At 43.0% G+C, this 18,157-nt stretch overlaps 1 protein-coding gene across 4 annotated transcripts in view; it reads right to left on the bottom strand.

Annotated features, from left to right (window-relative positions):
* The window catches only part of ehbp1 (EH domain binding protein 1), a 150,782-nt gene that overhangs the window by 9,884 nt on the left and 122,741 nt on the right, over nt 1-18,157 (bottom strand). The gene's annotated exons all lie outside the window — the stretch shown is intronic.

Raw genomic sequence — 18,157 nt, 5'->3', positions numbered from 1 at the left:
CGTGATGTGAAAATAGAGAAACATCTACAGTAGAGTGACTGATGGATAAAAGTCCATTTCTACTGTCTTTACATAAAAAATGAGGCATATACAAGCATACATATGAGCGAGATGAATGGCCACCAGATGTGTGTGTGTGTGTGTAAATACGCCGCTCGCTTATGTTCCTTGTGTAAACATTCACATACTTCACACCGTGTCTTCACAACGTCAATACGGCTTCAACCGGGGCGGGATTAACTCAGCGATTACCGTCGAGCGCCTTTACAGAGTGGAGCCTCACACTGTAGGGCAGTCCATATCCCACCAATCACTCAGCGGGCCTCTCTTTAGTGTAATACCTGCTCAACACACGCCGAGCTAGCAAGGCTCAGATGCATGGCTAATGTAAGCTTCGCCCACGCCTGGGGCTAAAGCTCTCTGCTGCGACTCCCTCACACGCTACAATGGGATGCCACGACTGATACGGAGGGAGCACACTGAGGGAATCTTCAAACGTCAGCCACGAGAACGGCCTCCGTCCATCGCGTTTGACCCGGAGAAAAGACGGCAAGAGACGTCCCTGAAATCAGGATGTTTCAAAAAGGGATTCAGAGATTTAAAGACCAGATATCAAGGAGTGATTTTACGTCCCGTTTGCATGTTGATGTCCTTTAATGCAGCATCTAGCACAAGATGACACACACCATCACTTATTATTGTGGTGTTTAATGCATTTTGGCATTAGGGAGGTTGGTAAATAGCAGGGAAATAAAGGGTTATTTTCAAATATACATTGACAAACACAAAAATGTTTGTGATTATTAAGACAAAATCTTTCAATTAGATACATGAATTGACATCTTATTTATGTGGTTAAAGTGACGGGATCATTAACATTAACATTCTCCTACAACTAATGAAAGGAAATGAAGCTGATAAATGTGTGATTTGATTATGTATTATGTCAATCACAGGAGACAGCCGAGTAAATACCCATCGATGTAGACATATGTCAGTGTTTGGGTTCAGTGTGTGTGTTAAAGCTGACGGGCTTTAAAATACAATCAAATCCAAATTCATGCCTTGGTGTTTTTATTTCCTTTCTCTCATTAAAGTGTTAATAAACTGTGGTCAGTTCACTCAGCACGGTTTATGTCTGGTGTTGGGACGTAAGCTTTGTGGCACTGGAGGCCATTTAAATAGCGACAGCAACATTAATCTGACACTCAGTGCGTTTGTGAAGAGAAGGAATGGATGAAAACAGAGGACGCCAGATGAAAGATGGTCTTAAGGCTTATGTTATTATCTCTTGCTGGGGTTTTTTTTTTCTCTCTTTCTCAAGAGGAAGGTTTAATAGCTGGGAAGCTACGACAGGCATCATAACAGAATTAACACTAAGAAGACATTTCACACCACTTATTTATTAATTGGGGGCCCTCTGAATAATAAGGAAGGCATTGATGCGCTGAAAGAAAAAACAGTGTTGTTTCACTCCTGAGATATTTTCTTCATTTACTGTCTCTAAATCTCAAATCCTTTCCGATGGATTCGAACATCGCTGATGTCATGTCTTCAGCTCATCCTACTGATGCTTTTAGTGCAAGACTATAACATTAAAAACAATAGGTTTGGTGCTTCATTGACGCCTGATTTTGATCACAAGCTGGGCGTAAATGAGCGATTGGGCTGCTCCGGACAGGAGGAAACCAGTTAAAACGCTGCTGCTCATTGCAGAGGAGAGGGAGTATCGGGCCGCCGCGGCATCGACGACAAAAGGCAGGCGTGTGGATGTGTGCACGGACGCTGGTGAGCGTGTGGACATTTGTGATACTCTGAGCCAGCAGATGTATGTAATTTCATTTAGGAGGGTGGAGCGGGGAGGGGGAGAAAGAGAGAGAGAAGAATGAGCGAATGAAAGAAAGCTTCAGGATTTAGTGGAATCGGGGGCTCGTGGATTACTGTAGTCAACTTTGAAACGGACGACACTCGGAGGGGGGATAAAGCCGGCGCTGACAGGTCATTCTCCTGCCTCGAAGTCAAATAAAACAAGCAAATAATAATGGCAAATATTAAGCTCCTGTGACATTGTGGCGAGGCAGGCTGGAAGACGAGGGGGGATTATAAAGCTATATCCCCCACCGCTAGCCAGCCAGCAGCTACCAGCCAACCACCAGCCGCATATTATGAAAAGGAGGGAGGGGAGGCGAATGGTGGGAGAGAAATGTAAGGGGGAGAAGAAAGAGAGGAGGTCAGAGGAATAGGTAGGATATGAGTGTAGGAAGGGTGGAGGGAGGGATGGATAGAGGCGAGGACGGTGGACGAGGAGGCGACTGGAGGAGGGAGGGAGTGACGTAGGGAGTCAGGGCAAGCAGGTGAGCGGATTCAAGGCTGAGACAGAAAGGAGGGGACGGAGGGATGTAGGGAGGAGGAGTGGTGGTGCGGGACGCTCGACAGCTGCTCAGCATCCTCCTCCTCCCTTCACTCAACCTCTCCAGAGTTGACCTCTGACCTCCAGATACTACCTGACTCTTAAAGAGACAGAAACGTGCCTGCAGTTATTTTTCACACTCAAAGCGAGTCACATTTACAGCGTCTACTGTTTATGTTTGAGGAGTAAAACTCTTTAATACCCATTAAATCAAATATTAGACACCATTTACATTAGATAATGAGAACTCCATCAAATTGGGGGCGTGGCATTAAAAAACATATTGGTACAGTAAGAACTATTTAAGTTAGTCCCTGGTGTATTCAACAATGACTGCTATCACTTGGTTAATTGCTTCTTTGTCTTATTTAGTCATTAAAATGTGAGAACGTAGTGAGTAATCGCCATCTCAATTACCAGGGGTCATTTTTCATTTTTGTGTGATAAATTCTTTAACCGATAAGTCAATTATCAAAATTGTTTTCCGTATTAATTGATAAATCAATCGACTAATCGACTGTTTAAGCACTAATCAGTGCATGAGCTGAACTGTATTATGTTACTGAAAGCTAGCAGGAAAATTAGGCAACATTCAGCAAGAAAACAACTGAAGAGCTGTACTATAAATGAAATGCAGGGTTAGAGGTTGGATTCCCACCGGGACGACCCACTTCCTTATAATGCATCCACTCGTATCATAATGAGCACCAAATGGCAAATGTTCAGAGTGACAACACTGAGAAAAAATGGTCCGGTCGTTGTTTTGTATGAAGACAAACGGTGTAAATTTCCCTGGCAGGCACCGCTGACACTGTGTCTGTGAATCCAGCCTTGGCTCTGAGAAGCTGTGGCTGCATGCTGGCTCTCAGGGGGCCATCTTGGATCAAAGCATCTGGCGGTTTGGCAGGTTGCATTCTGGGTCTTGCTGCTTGCCTTACACGCCATTTCTCAATGCTCAACAACACAGAGCAGGGCAGAGAAAATAAAACAAACACACACGAAAACAGGCCAAACCCTACTGAGACCGGAGCAATAAGTTTGGCACCAGGACAATGTTTGATCAGGACATCAAAGGATTAGTGAAATATGTCTGATGGAGACACACAGGGTTTCCCTTCCTACACTTTATCACCATAATATCATCTTTGGTGTCACTGCAGCTATCAGTGTGGCTGCGTGGTGAGAAACAAGATACAATCAACACACACACACACACACACACACACACAGCCAAGATACAAGTGATACACACATCCTGACAACCCCTCTATCTGATTGCCTGTATCCTTCTCCTCTTGTTTCACTCTCACAAACACAACCCGGATACAATGACGTGCAGCGCCGTGTGGAGGGAGTGTGACTGTTACCCTTAAGGCTGGTTAGCGAGGGTCAGAGTGTGTTTTCTATGCATCCACATGAGAGTGAGAAATAAAAGAAACGGAGAGAAGGAACGACGGGGTGAAGCGACAGCGTGAGCCTCTATAGCCAAACAAGATTAAGATAGCCATCTTGGCCACTGTTCCATTCAGTGTAGATAGGAATAATGAAACCCACCCTGAGGTGGTCAAACTGCTGCTGCTGGCGGCCTGCGCTGGTTTTTAATTAAGTGTGTGATGCTACTATGCTAGGTCTCACTAAATGCATGCAAGCAGTAGTTTCAGAGAGTAAATCATCTTGGAAAAAGCTGGCAGGCATTCAAGCAGGAAGCTAGTTGTTTTTCTATATTTGGGGATCTGTAGAACAGGTAGACAGCTTGATGCCAATACCACAAGTCTGAAGGGTTTTATTGACTCTTAGTCCCACCAAAAAGGTGCACTGTTGCACTTAAGCTGCATATAATAATTATTGCCATTATCAATTTGCAGTAAATTATTTGTTTAATCACATTTTTTATCTTAGAAATGTCAGAAAGTGATTATTTCCCAGCGGCCAAGGAGGCGTCTTCAAATTGTTTTTATTGTTCGAGCAACAAATGTCCTAAATTTATATCAAAAACAAGAAAACATTTAAGCAGCTTGAAATCGATCAATCCAATCAATAAAAGGACTAATTGATTCAGTGCAATTTGAAGAAACATTAGTCAATACTGGGGGCAACGCAGGGGTCAATCCATGACCTTCCAGATAGGAGACAGCTCTGCAACCATCAGGCCACTGACGAACAACAGGTATTCTCTTAGACATCAAGGAAATCCTAAATGAGAGAAACTCCTCTCTGTGTCATGAAGGAGGGCGCTTACATGACGGGAGAAGATGAATGAGACAAAGAGAAAAACATTAAAAGCCGTGATCACAGCACGTTCATCTCATTTCTTATCCCACCATTTTGTCATTTAATCCAATAGCTGCTAATCCAATTTGTCTATCGGACATGTAAAAAGCTGGGGAGGAGGAGGAGGAGGAGAAAGGAGGATAGGAAGAGGAGGAGGGAAAGGGAGGACGGGGAGCTGAACTCCTCTTCTGTGGCCAAGTCACTTTTGTGAATTGCTGTTTATTTAGGGACGAGCCGCGCTTGCGTCTCTCCCAGCGTCGGCTCCGTCCGACCGGCGAGCCCGTCTCGTATCAGTGGGGATCAGGCAAGATGAAAGCCGCGGACGCATGAAAGGAAACGTGAAAAAGAACTTCAGGGATAAAAGAACAGGATGAACATTGTTTCCTGTGATTAGGTAAGAGCTCGTTAAAAGGCCGTCACTGCAGCGATGTGAATATGCATGACAGGGGCCGGCCTAATCAGAGGGGTCTGCAAGGACCGGGGGGGGGGGCTGCTGAAGACTTGATTTAATTAATGTGAGTAGAGGAGTGTTTTGTTAGGACGGAGGGAGAAACTCAGCTTTAGTCACAAAGCATAGTCTTAAGTCTGTAGTCGTTGTGGAGAAGATTTTCAGTTATTTTACGTACATTTAACCGAGGGAATCCTTACTACTACTTCTTCGTCAACGTTACCAATAATAAAACCCTAAACTTAGCGTAATATAAGTAAGAATCAACCCCCCCCATCTCCTTTACATCTCACATGTGATTCCTGCTGCTCTCTCCTCTTCTATGCGGCTCTCTACTGGAGTGGTGCTGAGGGCTATTTTTTTCCGGGGAGGCTTGTTCGAGGCCTTTTTAGCCGCCCTCAATGGCACAATGGCCCCCGCGTATAGAGCAGATTCCTGCTTTATTGAACCTGTGTATAATGTCTGGTGAATGGAACACATTAACCGATTCACACTCACCTCTATGCCTCCCTGCATCCCCCCCCCCCCCCCCCGAATGGAAAAAGTAAAATAAGAAAGAGAAAAAAGGAAAACCTTCTCTCACACTGAGGCACAATGACTGCCTTTTCCACCGGTGTCATTTGTCAACCACTGCTTGCTTTACAAGCTACAAAAGAGGTGGAGGTAGGGGACAGAAGCAGTGGTGGGGTGTGACTGGCAGACGGATGAAGTGGGTCTTTTCCATACTCATAAGTGGGGCTGCAGAATTAGGGAATAGCATTAATGGTGGACGTCCGTGTGGCGATGATGGAAAACAACACGCAGAGCTGCTGAATAAATCATGGAGGATCTTGTGCAGTGATTTTGATTACCACGATCAATAATCACAGGATATCAGCATGGCTCAAATGTTAAAATATTGAAGCAGAACGCGGATATGAAATGTCAAATAAAAATAGACCAATAAGGGTTTGAGTTGAACACCTGTTGTGGTGCTAATGGTTAATCATGTACTGGGATAAAAAAGGCTCACCTGCCACCACGATCACTAACTATGGTTTGATACGGTTGGAAACTAGTCAAATCAAAGCAGAGCTGGGCCTTGATATCCACAAACATTACGCTGGTAATGATGATCGCACGTAAACATTACTCTGCATTCACTCTGTAAACATAAAACCAACAGAGTAACAGAGTAACGTAACACAGGTAACAAATCTTCCTCTAAGAAATATGATTAAACCTTTGAACTCTGAAATAGAAATGGTCCTTCAGCACTATTTTTGTGCTTATTTTGATTTCTTAAAGTATCTTCAAATGTTTCATATTCCTATAATCTGTACAACCTAAGATTAAAGGTTATTTAAGTCAATAAAACACAATCATTCATTCAAATAAGAAAACATAAAAATCTGATTTCATCAAATTTGAAGAATTAAACAAAAACAATTCTGAATGTTAATTGAACAATACTCATAACTCATTTTTTATATTCATTTTTATGAGCAAAGTGTATTGTGTTTCATTGTGCATGTAACTTAATGTCATCATCACAACGTTGTGATGCAAAAGACAGAGCCTTAACTTTATGGGTGCAAAAACAATGAATGGTCTAGCTATTATTATATAATGGTTTAGCTGTTATTGATATAACCAGTATGATGTCATGTAATGACGTTGTTCTGGAGCTGCATGAAAGTGGAAGGAGAGTTCAGGGTGGACAAAGCGATCAGCCCTGACAGCTGAGGCCGGGTTAACATCCTGAGGCCTGCTTGTGGTTTGGTTGAGGCATCATTGGTTAAGCTTGGGGATACAATATGCTTTTACACTATGAGCATATTAGATTTCATTTCCAAGAGACGAGGCTGGACAACACACACATCTGAATAATAATAAGTCATATTCATTCTGAATAATGACGATCAGTGTCGATGCTTGCAGAATAGTTTTAGCTGGCCTCTTGCAGCCCCATCAGCACCGTTTCAAGGGGAGATGAGCGATGGACGGCAGGACTGCCAAAGCCTTCTTTAATGAGCAGGAGATCCATCTCATCATGTCACTGTTTCAACATTTGTCTTCAGAGGCACATGTTGAACACAGACCGTAGGTCTGTCCTGCTGAATGTTTCCTCCTCTCATCCTCCTCTCTCTTAAACACACACACGCCTCCTTCCTATCCTCTGTATAAAGACGCACGCACACGCACACACACACACACACACACACACACACACACACACACACACACACACACACACACACACACACACACACACGCAGCCTTAGGCAAACATGTTTGACCTCAGAGCTAACAGTAGACAAACCTCCTGACGCCCCTCATTCCTCCACCTTAGAGGTTAAGCAGAGGTGGCGGCTCGGGCAAACAGAGTTCACATAATAGACTCACTCTGGAGATGAAATGCTCATATTGGGAGTCTCCACTTGCACGCACATGCACACACACACTCTCTCTGACTCTTTCTGTTGCTTGTACGGAGCGATGAAGACGAGTGTTTTTGCATAACCAATCATTCTTTAACTATTGTTTTGTTTGTTTTGTGTTACCAACATGTTCGAGAGAGAGCACAATTTAATCACCTTTAAATGCAATTTTATAGAATTAATTTATATTCACAGGTATGCATATTGACACTCTTTATTTGACCTGCTGTTCATTTAACTTCAACTGTCTAACTGTCATCATGATTACTATGAGAATCAGGAGTTAGGGGTCAACAGAGGACTTACAACGAGTGAACGCAAGAAAATAACTTTTTAAAAACCAGATGGTCATTTAAAAAGCAGTTTACGTGTTTGCATTAAACAGCAAGTAAAGTAATATCTGTATGTGTTCAAACAACAAAAAGGATCAAATGAAAAAACATTAAAAGAAGCATTTTTCAAGGATTATATTCGTATTCAAGCATTAAAATTAGGCATTTTTCAAACTCTGTAGGAACTCTGTGTTGTATCTGTACTCCTAAATGATGTTCAAGAGTTAGCATAATATGTTTCTTTAACAGGCTATTAAATAAAGGGGATAAAATGAGGTCGATTTAAACAAAAGAAATGCCATTTCTGGAGTCTTTTTTCCTTTTGTCAAGCAGAACCAGCCACACTGTGACAATCACACAAATACAATCCTCCTCCCCCCTCCTCAGCTCGACACCCCCCCCCCCCCCCCCCCCCACTCCATCAAATTGTGTTTTTGCTCCAAATCAATAAACATTATCAGAGAGTGGCAGACTATGTGCTGGTGGAGGCAGCGTCTGTCTGTTAAAGCAGACCGCCCTGTCTCTATCACAGCCCGGGTGAGGAGGCCAGCAGGAAGCACAAAGACACACACGAGTGAGGTGAGACGACACAAGCACAAACATGCATGTGAAAGTAAACACAAGATGGAAGCAGAATACATACAAACACGCTGGAGGATCAATCGGCAGGTCTTTGATGCATGCGCGGTCCTCGGGGAGTGTTTTCTCTCATCCATACACACAGAAACGGTAGAAAACAATCAAAGTGAGCAGAGTGGAAAAAGAACAGAACGGCAGCGAAGCATTAAAGTGTTTTACGATAATGCGAACGGAGCGGCACAGGCTGTTTTGACCACGCCACTCAACGTCAATAAGAAATTAAGAGAAAATAAATCCACGCGACTTTAAACGCTCCCTAACCCATTAGGCCGCCGTATCACCGCTCTATGCTTGTCAGCTCGCTTTAGCGTCAGCGCCGGAAACCCCCACTCTCTCTCTCTCCAACGCTCTACGAGAACCATTTAACTGAGCTCTAAATAAGATGAGTTTCAACCTGTCCCCACTTAGCTTGGGGCTGGAAAAGGAAAATCAGGGGGCCTGCCACACAGCATTTCTCAATTACCTTTCTCATTATTGTCACCCGTGTTCATTACTACTATTATCATCCTCCCTATTCTGTCGCACCCCCCACTTTAGGCTAGCTTAGGCCGCCGCGTTGGATGAAGAGGCAGAGCGGCAGAATCGAGAGCTTTTTCGTGAGGCCAGAGCACTTCAGATAATTAATAAAGCAAGAGGGGGCAGCGAAGAGGAGACGGAGAGTATGTGAGTGCTTGTACTGCCTGTGTAGGTTTTTGCTGAAACGCCTGATTGGGGAGCTCACCTGCCGATACCCCCTAAAAGGTATTTCATTAGCGAGCCTTTTTTACCATACAGGCAGAGGAACAAAGCCTCGGTTACGCCTGTCTCCACTCCAACTCAACGGGGCCCTCCAGGAGGCCTGTAGCTGTGTGTGGGAAGAGCAAAGAGGAGTGGAGGAGCGGGGAGGAGAGGCGAGGAGAGGCTATCCCCGTTCATAATCTCATGACAAAAGGCAAAAAGGCATCATCCTATTAACAGCGTGATCTTCACCAGCTCATGCTAGCTCCTTTCCACAGGGGGCTCCCTTTTATTATTAAGGTGAGTGGGTGATAGGGAGCAGGAGAGGCGCCTCCCTATTAGCCCTGGGACAAGGGTAGGTATGGAGGGGGAGAGACCCGATGCCAGGGTCCTGCTTGGTGCCTGGTTCTATTCTTCACAACGAGGGCCTTTGCTTGGACCTTTGGGGCCGCCTTCTATGAGGCTTCAGTGATAAAACACAAAGTGGGAGAGGTTCTTCCATCGACCGGTGGTGATGTTCACTGGGAAAACATCTTCAGACCCACCTGTTCAAACTCATTTGATTCACATGACTCCTCAGCACCACAACACCCATTAACATGTCAGGGGTCCACATTAAGGGAATGCTTGCTTCAATATTGTGAGAGCTTTCATTATTTCAGTCTCGCTCATTGACTGTAGACAAGAAGTGGACGTAGTCATTGTGATGGCACCGCTAGTTTGTGGACTACAGTTTTGAAGCCTCACTTTAGCCATTTTGGCTGTTGCCATCTTGGATTTTTGCAACCAGTTAAAGGAAGCGACCATATTTGGACTGCAGAGGAGCAGCGGGTGGATCTGATGAACACAAGCAGCAGAGCAGCGACCTTAGTGGATCTGGATCCATCTGGATTCTGGTGTGAACTACTTTAGGGTCTGTTTGACTCTAAATGGACCATACTTTACAAAATAAACATCATTCTGGATTGAAGACTTGAAACTAGAGATTGAGATCATAAACTGAAAGAATGCATGTTTAAGACACTTTCAGACAGGTTGCTGCGTCCCAGCATGAGGCAAGATCAGGCCTGATCTAACCATTGCTTAACAGAACATTGTAAAACAAAATGTAACAAATTATTAAATACGTTGAAATTGACTGAATTCTTCTTGCTATTACAATAATAAATCGAGCGACTTAAATAAACAGGAATATAAACCTTTTTTAATGCAGAAACAAATTAATTCCAGTAATGTGCACAGTATATAAACATAGCATTGAATTGTCACTGGTCTGCTGTCAGTGCATCCTTAATCATCTGCTCTGCATTCATTTTTAACATTTTGATCGATGTTCCACTAAGCCTATCCTGTACTGTTCACTGTATTGGCAGCCCTGCAGTTTGTTTGAGCTCGGCTGTTTGATCACATTAATAATCTGAATGTGAATGTCATTAATCTTACTCACATTGTTAGCAGCAGAATCTGTGGAGACGCTCCAACACGTCACCTCTGTGCTGCGGGGATGTGATATTGAATTATTCAAAAGTGATGACGTGTGTCCATGTTTGCATCTATGAACAACCTCAACAGGTATTAAAGTTAAGCAAAGAGACCTGAAGCATTAAACATGGTGGGTGACGGGAAATGTTTTCTTTCACTAAGCTGGGTTTCCAACTGCACTGGTTAAATAGTGCCAGAGACTAGTGAGAGGCAGAAAGATTAGTCTGTTTTTCTGTTTGAGTGTTTTGTCTTCAGCTCGGTGGGGGTGCTTGCCTCTAGCCTCAGGTTACACTGGGGAATTGTGGGGAAAAAAAGTAGCCTGAGCTTTGTTTGTGAACGACAACAGTGCTGGTCTTGGTGCTTCATAAATATGAATGTAATACATGTAATTATAATTCAATGTTCCCTTTTTATTTCTTCCTTTTGTGCTACTTATATGCTTTGTTCTCTTTATTATAATTTAGATTTTTTAATATTTGTTTAATTATTTGTATGTGTGTGCATCAACAACAACAGCAAAACAATAGCAGTAAACAAAACGTGGTGAAGTTGTTATGACTTCACCCAAAGTGTAGGAGAGTTATTTTCGACTGATTCTTGCTTTGCCGTCCCAACTATTTACTAGACATACAAATATTAATACATCCAAAACTAAAACAAAACATTGAAATGTAAATATCGCCAAACAAAGCTGAAGACTTTGTTCATTACTGTGAATATGAGTGTTTGTAGGTTACAGGTACTGAAATGCACCAATGCATACGTGAGAGGTTTCTTCATGTCATACACATACTCAAGATCATATTTGAGACATATACTATAGAAGACTTTCTACTTACTTTTTATAAGGTAAAAGATCATTTTAGTTTCTTTATGTCTGCACAGGTCTTCCCTGCAACAACATGCACTGCTCACACAGCTGTATAATTACTCATCTATATAAATGTTATATGCTTCAGAGAGTCCAGATGCTTCTATAGGACTTGTATCCTGTGTGACTACCTATTAATACAAAGTGCACACTTTCACTGACTTGCAGTCCGAGTCAGAATTGAGCTAATTTAGTGTGATAGAGAACTTAGAGGGACCTTGAAAAGGTTTGTGAAAGTACAGATACTGAAGGATGCACTCCTTCCAACTCTACAGGCTCTTACAACCTACACTATCACACACGCACACACACACACACACACCTCTCTCATCATCATCTTCATCATCGTCCTCCATTCTCCGCCGTAGCCCAGTAAAAAGCCTATGATGACCTGGGTGTGTAGCTTATTAACCTCCCCATCAGTTCTTATCAGCCAATGAATAGCCCCATCATCTGCCCCTCCTCCCGAATCTAAGGGTGAAAAATTTCTCCTCACGTCAGGGCTATAATTCAATTCACACACACATCATTTAAGGTGGACACACACACACACACACACGCACACACACACACACACACACACACACACACACACACACACACACACACACACACACAGTCAGAGAGGGAAAGGGATCAGTGGTAACACTTTGTCCACCTTGGTCCTGATGGGCTTCCAAGACTGGCGTGGACCAGATGTTACTGAAATTAGCTACAATCGGAGGAAACAACAGAAGGAGTGTACATGGTTTGTGTGTGTTCATGTGTGTGTGTGTGTGTGTGTGTGTGTGTGTGTGTGTGAGGGCCAGAATAAATTAATGGCTGATTTCTCCCCTCGCTTTGATGGCATTAAGAGCCCTCTTCTTCTCAATGTGCCGCGTTAAATGCTTTTCTCTCCTTCCCTCTTTCCCTCCATCTCTCCCTTCTTTTTTTGACAAGCAGGGCCACCCAGCTGAAAGCAACTGATGCAAAACGCCGGAGTAATCCCCCCCACCCGCTCCATCCACCGCCACCCCTCCCGCTATCTTTAGTCTTTGACACAGTAGCCATTATCTGTGGGATTTAGTTAAACCAAACCTTCATGTATTTGTTAGGCCCTGGGTTCGTTTTCTCCTCTGACTGCTCTGCTTGAGTGTGGCCGGGCTGGGGGGGTATTTGACACAATCACTACAGCTAGCATGAAGAGGGGGACTACAATGCCATCTAGCTGGATTCTGCTCGGAACGTTAAATATCTTATCTTTGTAAACTCGTTTGCTTTGATTGCAGCAAAAACGCTTAACTGGGACACAAGTTTTTACACACGTTAAAAGCTCTGACACAATTATTTTAAATCGCAGTGATCAATTCTCAACAAAACCGTTGATGGCATGATGTACTTCCTGACTTAGTATCACAGTAGTGAATGCAGTCCTACATGCACACCAGGAACAAACATGACTTTGATGACATGATATTTTCATGCACCATTTGTCAAATCAAATGTATAAAACTACTTGAAATAAACACAATCTAGCGATACTGTGAATCACTTACTGGCCTTTTATGTGATCCCATGATCGATAAAAAGAGTCTGAATCCCTGAATTTATACTGAGAATAACTACAATCAATGACGTCCAAATAAAACATCAATAGTCTGGTCATACTGTAATTAATCACATTACAGAAAATGCCAAATACTGATGAATTATTAGTAATATTATAGCAGTTCTAACCTGAAAGCAAACATCTGCTATAGACAGTGATGAAGAGATGAAAAAAGAAAAGATTGTGACTTATTTCTAGGAACTCTCTTCTGTAAAGCCATGCTAAACAACCGAGGCTCACATAGCTAAACGCGGGGTTATGGATTCACTGTTGAAATGTGCAGATAAGCCGGGGCTCGGTGGGGCTGAGCTAAGGTTAAGCCAGGTGGTTTAGCTCCCTGAGTGTGTGTTTACACACACACTGAGGTGTGAACCATTTGGGGAGCTTAGAGGGGTGGAGAAACACGAGTTGATTTTAGTGCTAGTGTAAACCTCAGTACCTGTTGATGGCGTTAATTGGGCCAGTTTAACACAAACATCAGCAAACATCTGTCGGGTTTCTGATCCGGGCCAGGAGTCAGATTTAACGCACTTTAATGGAATACACACTGGTGCAGTGGGGTCAGGCATCAAACGCTCTTGTGGTTAAGACAAGGCATTGGATGTCTTTTCAATTAAATAACTTATTCTTTAATAAAATATTTCATTAGATAACCACTACAACTTTGCAGATTGTCTTGTATGTTTAAAGTTATATAGTATAAATGTAAAATCAATACACGTAGAGTAACTCATAACATGACAGTATAATGCGTAATATCAGTGATTATGATGAATTATACAAAGATTATAATGTATTTCAACTACGAGAATCATAATACAATATGATCCTTGCAAAAAACAATGTTAGACGGTGAGAATTTATGAATTATTATCCTTGACCTTATAAGTCATTATAAATTGCTTGATAATATATTCTGATTATTGTTATGAAGAATGATGAATATTTATGAGTGCTCCATTATAAGTATAGTCATAATGATTCATAGACATGGAACACGTTACAAGTTACAATAAAAGGTTTGAAAGGAGTCACGCAAACAGAGGACCAACTAGCAGGATCCTGTTGACCCAGAGCAGCGTCTGTCTGTCTGTCTGCCTGTCTGTCTGTCTGCCTGTCTGTCTGTCTGTCTGCCTGTCTGTCTGTCTGTCTGCCTGTGGTCAACTTTTGTTTAGTCGAAGCTATTGTCAGATGTTATAGTTTCAGAGTTTTAGAGTTTCCTTGTAGTGAAATGCTCTGAGTGAATCTGAGTTAATCTCAGTTCCCTATGGTCAACAGTGTGTGTGTGTGTGTGTGTGTATGTGTGTGTGTGTGTGTGTGTGTGTGTATGTATATATAAATATATATATATATATATAGATATACTTTATTGATCCCAAGCTGGGAAATTAGAGTGTAGCAGCAGCATTACACACAGTGACAACACAGTAACTAAAGATAAAGAACACAATATGTAAAAAAAAAAAAAAAAACATATTGGAAGAGCAATATAAAAAGTATAAGATGTATAAATCGCAGTAGAATAAAAAAAATATATATATATACAGTATAAATATACAGTATATATATATATATATGTATATATATATATATATATATACACACACACACACACAACCTGCTGACAGACAGCTGCAATCTTTTTAACATAAGTGGCTCCGCCTGCTCCATTAGCAAAGAGAGGAGTGAGTGTGTGTGTGTGTGTGTGTGTGTGTGTGTGTGTGTGAGGAGAGGGAGGGGAGAGCTCGACCCCCCCCCGGGGTAGATGTTAGAACAAATTTGAGGGGTGTCATATTACACGCCTTGTGACAAGAGGCAGAGGGGAGGTGAACGATGAATTTGCTTGATGAATTAATATGTGGACGAGTAATGACTCTGCTAACAACATTAGTCATCCTACTTACATCTGTGTGCTGCGATTCACTAGTGTCTCCCCCTCGTCTCTCTCTGTTACACAATCTGCTGCAGCCTTTCCTTCTCCTGCCCGTCCTCCTCCCAGATGTTTGCTTAAGGGCAACAGCTCAGTCATTCAAATAGATTTGGGTGAAAAACAGCAAATCTTTAGGAGGGAAAGTCTCTGGTTTGTTCAATATACCACCTAATTTGCACTGTTTGTAAATGTGTCAAATAAATCCTCTCAATGTGCAATAGCATTACATTACAACTGTCACAGACACCAGCACTGCCACTGGCTCAAGCTTTGATTCAATACACAAATGCAAAATTGCTGTGTTTAAATAGATATTTAAATGGAAATGTATTGGGAAAGACAGCTGTTGGCATTTGTAGCCTGGAGTGTTCATTACAATGGGAAATGGGGAGGAGTGCATGTGTATGTGTGAGTGTGTGTGTGTGTGTGTGTGTGTAGGGGGGTGATGACAACGGTAGCATGGCGAGCAGCTGTGTTAGCAAGTGAATGGTGTAATTACTGGCCAAACCTCCGTCATTAACCTGCATTGTGGAGTGCCACCACACCCGTTACCATGAGAAAACCTTGATTAATTGACTGCAAATTCAATTATGTTGTTGGGTTGCAGTTTGTTAACTAAATAATTACAACCACAAAAAAAAAAGGAATCCCTCGGTGTATCTGAGCTACATACGAATATGTTCCTTTTAACTGTTTCCTCAGAGATGGAAGTGAGATAAAGTTCACATCAGCAAAACATGACAGCGTCATTTCAGACCAACAAATTAACCCTCAAGATTAACTCAAAGGAGCTACAGCACAAAAACAAGCGGACTAAAATAAATAAAGCACATTGCGTTTCATTTTCCTGCTTTGTTTGACTGTGTGCTGCGTCTGCAGCTGAGTGAAGAGTGCATGCCCTCTGTGTGTGTGTTTGTGGTTTTTTTAATGTGTAACTTGTCGCTGCGCGCGTGTGTGTATTCGGGGTTTGTATGCGCGTGTCCGTGACGATGTGTTTGGCAGCTTGCAGCGTGGTTTGTTGGACCGGCTGCTGCATGGGGTCTCAGGCAGAGAGGCGGCTGATGAAAGCATTGGCGGGATGCTCCAATAAAGAGCAGATTATCATAAGCAGCCATTGTCCACCTCCCAATTCTCTCCAACAACCCCCCCCCTCCCCCAACCCAATCCCCACTTACTCACCCCTCTGCTGAAAATGTTAATCGGCCCTATCGCTGGCAGGCGGAGGGAGGGAGGAGCGTCGGCCCGGTCACTACAACTTTAACTGACTTAGAGGAAGCGTGGAGAAATAATAACAAAAAATAAAAGCAGTGACAAAACCATCAGAGAGGAAGAACGATAAAGGCCAAACATGGAGACAAATGAGAAGTAGCCCACTCTAATTCCTGCTATAGTTCACAAACAAATTGTGCTCTCTGGGACGTGGCGAGCAGCTACACCCCCCCCTCCCTCCCTCGCTCCCTCCCGTTGACTCCATCCACCCAGCTCGTTTTATCTGAAGATTCTCAGACAATGCCTAGAGGATCCCGTTCCCTAATCTTCCTAAAAATCCCCCTTTCATCCCCACTGTTAAAGAATGTTTGAAAGGCTGACACCGAGCTGCAGAAAAGAAGGGGGGAGGTTAGAAGAAAAGGGAAAAAAAGAGAAGTGGTGCACATCTGGGAGAGAGGAGGGTGGTGTCACTGTGCTGGACTGGAGGGGGAGTCAGGAGCTCAGCATTGGTCGCTTGTGCAGAGTCCTTTGCAAGTTGACTAATTAAATTGTTTTGCTGCTCAAACATTCAAATGGCCGAGGAGATTAAAGGCATGGCCGGGAACGGGAGTGTATATGTGTGTGTGTTAATCTGTGTTCTGACCCGTTTGAACCTTTGAGTCACACACACACACACACACACACACACACACACACACACACACACACACACACACACACACACATTTTCACACAAACAAAAAAGCTCCAATCCTTTGTTTTGTCCCCTCAAAGGCAAGAAAAAGGCAATGGGTTTTTAAAGGAGTGATCCCTAGATTTCTTTTCTTCCGCCCATAGGGAAGAGTGATGCATTCGCTGCTGAAATGAATTCAAGATGACCACAAACACATTCCACTGTGGTCCGATACAAAACCATTCGATTGAAAACAAGTGTTCTTCTCGTAACCCTGACAACAACAAGAAAATGACCAAAGGCTTCAAATAGACGACGCATCTTCTTTTGGGCCGCGTCTCTCTCAGTTGCCATAAGCTTAGCTTACGAACGGTTGTGGATAAACAACAGACGCAATCTCTCTGCTCAACAATTTACATCACAATTCAAGCAGTGGACAAGCCTTCAGCGTAGCCTGTGTTTATTTTCAAATCGAGCTATATTGGGAGATTCAGGAGTCGTGATTGAAGCTTAATGTTACTTGATTTGTTTTCAAAAGGGCTCAAATTATTTGTACACCAACAAAAATCCCACAGAGGAGAAGTTGTGCAATGTAGCACCTGAAAAACAAAGTGAATGCTGATTAAAGCCACCACCAAAACCTCTCTCCCTCCATCTCTCAGCCTGTGAACCGGGGAGGGTATTATAGTCTAAACACTTTTTCTTCTGTCAGTGCTGAAAGATTAGACCGGTTATCCCATTAAAGTTGGTAAAATGCCATTCTTGTGTCTTTAAGCTCTCGTATAGGAGGTCAAGATGAGTCTGCCTACGCTTACAAGGCGGGCACGGATGTAATCTGCCCAAAGTTACAATAATTAATGTTAAGCTTCTTCGGCAATACGTTTGTGAAAGAACTGGCTCCGATAATATACTTAAAGCTGCACGCGCTGTTTGTGTTGCTGCGACGAGACGAGGCAGGGCTTGATGTGCGTGCGTATGTTTGAGTGTGATGCCTTTCACGTAGCCCAGCTTAAATCTTTAGTCAAATTATAAAGTGCTGCTGCCACAATGCTGGAACAGGACGACAGGCACGGGAAGGAGAAGGCTCACTCGCTGCTCAGGAAACAAACGTGACGCACAATGACGGCTGTGCACCATTAACACCATCAGTGTTAGGACGGCACGGGG

This window comes from Eutrigla gurnardus, assembly GCF_963514095.1.
Source record: "Eutrigla gurnardus genome assembly, chromosome: 11".
Classification (NCBI taxonomy): Eukaryota; Metazoa; Chordata; class Actinopteri; order Perciformes; family Triglidae; genus Eutrigla; species Eutrigla gurnardus.
Note: the sequence above shows the minus strand (reverse complement) of the source record. Positions and strands in the feature narration are given on the sequence as shown.